The sequence below is a fragment of the Carassius auratus genome, chromosome 22 (genome assembly GCF_003368295.1).
Source record: "Carassius auratus strain Wakin chromosome 22, ASM336829v1, whole genome shotgun sequence".
In the NCBI taxonomy this organism is placed as follows: domain Eukaryota; kingdom Metazoa; phylum Chordata; class Actinopteri; order Cypriniformes; family Cyprinidae; genus Carassius; species Carassius auratus.
The window spans coordinates 27,227,298-27,230,442 of NC_039264.1; the positions used below are offsets into that span (position 1 = coordinate 27,227,298).

General features: G+C 30.0%; 1 long non-coding RNA gene across 1 annotated transcript; it reads left to right on the forward strand.

The window, feature by feature from the left end:
• The first annotated feature begins 432 nt into the window (after window positions 1-432).
• On the forward strand, window positions 433-2,475 carry LOC113040699 (uncharacterized). Its single transcript, XR_003275288.1, has 3 exons — window positions 433-462; window positions 1,118-1,253; window positions 1,337-2,475. It is a non-coding gene; the product is annotated as an uncharacterized LOC113040699 (long non-coding RNA).
• The last annotated feature ends 670 nt before the right edge of the window (window positions 2,476-3,145 follow it).

Genomic DNA, 3,145 nt, shown 5'->3' on the forward strand with positions numbered 1-3,145 from the left:
GAGGTTTTAAACATATTCAGTTGATTTTTATTTTATTAATTGTTTTTTTTTTTTCTTTAAAAAGCAAGACAAAACTGTAAAAAGCACATTTTGGCTATTTAATTTATGCAATGGTGAAAAAAAAACTATTTGTAAAATACATGGGCAAAAAAATGTTGGGTATTCAGCTCAGTATTTTATTTTGTTCGACTAAGGACAGGAATTTAAATTTTGTTGCATCACTAGTACATCTTGATTGTACAGTAGTTGCATCAATATATCTGAAATGACAATCAGCATTGTAGTGATTGGTTTTCCTCTTTGTTTAATAATAAAAATAAATAAATAAATAAAAAAACTTACATTGAAAGCACAGATCACTGATATGGGGAGCTCTTCCTGTCTCTTTCTTGTTGAGACACCTTTAAAGGTTGAAGCAGCAGAACTGTACACAGACAATGCAGCACAACCACAGCCACAAGCGTAAGTATATATACATACAGAAACTTTAAAATAAAAATGAATAAATAATTAAATCAATTCATTCACATTTTTAAAGGTGTCATTCAGTAGTAAGTTGCAAGTGATGGTTAAAATAAATGCTTTTTGTATTTGTCTGCATTTTCTGTCATTTTTTGCGGAATTCCATCATTCTGTCTATGACTTCTTCAAGATCATCCTACACTGAAATAAAAACATTTTGAGCACAAAAGACCAGATATATTAAATAAGATCAAAAGATCTTTAACAAAAGATCATCAAATATATTCAATAAGCTGAAGTGTTAAATCAGACCCTAAGATGCCTGCAGTAGCACAATTTCCATCCACTCTTAGGGGTGGTCTGGGCAAATCTATATTTTTCAGTACTTTTCCAGCAAACATTTTGTTGATTCCATTGGAGAGTTTGGCAGATCACAATTTGTCATGTCCCTGTGACCCTCAGAACAATACACACATAGCAGGACTACTATTCTCTGCTCCTGCATTTTTTTTTTTTTTTTGCTTTAATGCTTCTCTACTATTGGCATGTTAAGAAAGAGAAACAAAAAACATTTGATAAATGGTGTCATATGTTTGTTTCCACCTATTCTTTGGATTATTCTTTTGCTCATTGATGGGGAATACATTGCCTGTAGTAAAACAGACTGGAAAGGAGAGTTTGTTCATGATGACAAACTGAAAATAAAATGGTGTAAACCTACTGAATTGATCCCAGGAAGAAATGAATCTGAACTACAAAACCTGACACTCAGCTATGTCAGTCTCTCACAGGTATTTTAAATTATATTCATATGTTGCAGAAAGTGTTTTTTTTTTTTTTTTCTAAAATTGACTGATTTATTTATTCCCCCCAGATCCAAGGTTTTATTTTGCTTCTGGTGTACAGCATTTTGGTTATTATTGTGGTCTGTTCTGCCTGCTGGTGGTTCACGAAAGAGGGAGACGAACTGCCTCAGGAAGAAGATCGTCTTTAACAGTAAAATTACACTTTGTCAAACTTCATAAAATTTAGATTACACGGACTGAGGTTTAAGGAAGAAGAATTAGTCAACATCCCCCTATTGTAACTGAGAATCATTCACCTTATCTAAAATTTAAAAAGGGATATAGATCATCCTAGAATGTTTAAAGGGATAATTCACCCAAAAATGACAACTTCTGTTATTTAATCATCCTCAAGTCATTCCAAACCTTGTGTATTTTAAGTGAATTGTTCACATCATTTATTTATTTATTTTTCTTGAGAAAACCTGCAGTCTTTTTTTTTTTTATAACCAGCAGTCATACAGTATACTGCTTTGGTGTTTAGAAATAGTTAAATTCTGAAACTTGTTTCCAACACAACTTTATTAAAAAAGAAGAAAATGATTGAAGAGTACATTATGAATGGATGGAAGCATGAATTTTATAAAAGCATTGATACTTTTTGAAAGCTTGACTGACTGTAACTTTTAGTTATACTTTCAGTTGAGGTTTTGTCAAACCAAGGTTTGTCTTCACCCTTTTTTATGAAAACCCTTTAGCGCCTTTGGGGTTCCTAATCGAAAATTACCAGCTTTTAAAAATCGCTTGTTATGCTGTATTATCGATAAATATTGTATTCAGTATTGTATTTTTTTATCACCTTGTTTTCTTTCACTTGACACAGGTTTTGTATTTCTTTTTGCAATGGATTAATCTGAGTTTATGCACCTCAGTTTTTGAGTAAATAAATAAATACCTTATTATGATTTTTGTCAATATTAAAAAACATTTGAAATCACACCTGTGTTTCTAGCTTATAAATATCTCATTATGCTATATTATCACCAAGCATTGGATTCAATCTTGTTGTCAGCTTGTTTTCTTTCAGGTAGGAGAGGTTATGTTTCTTTGTTTTTTATTTTCACACTTGTAGCTTTGTTGTGCTGCATTGTCTTTGTATCATTCTGCTGCTTCATCATCCTCAAATTTGGAACATAACTTTAGATTTATAGCTTTGATTTTCTTGCAGTTTAGAATAAAATATATTTTGGAAAATGTATATATTTCATTTAAAACTGTATTGTTGATAATAATAATAAACTTAAACTTCTAAAACTTTTTCTAGTTTATTTATTTATTATTTACTTTGGCAAGTGTCTGTGCTCCAAAACATTCAAGTTACGACAGTTAAAGTTGTAAAGCAAATTTTCAGGTATAAGCTCAAAAAGTGCTTAACAGGTAATAAATATATATTTACTTTTATTTCATGAATACAATTTAGTAAAAAAAAAAAAAAAAAGATTACAGCCCCAATTAAGCATAATTCAATTTTGCTAGTTTAATCCATTTAAATTTAGTTTTGGATTTTAATACATATACATATATATATATATATATATATATATATATATATATATATATATATATATATATATATATATATTATTTATTGGTTTTATACGAATCACATGTATTTTAAATCCAAGCCATGTGAATTAATTCAGTTTTAAAATATTAAGTTGATTCTATGCGCATACGCGCAAATGCACATTTTCACGGGCGCCAAAGGAGTTTCCACTCAGTTTCAGGGTTGGAACGGAAGACCTTTTTATTCCAGACCAATGGTCACATACTCCTTATACGCGCATACACAAATGATGCGAATATTACTTTTTTTATGTGTCGAACTGTACTTTAAG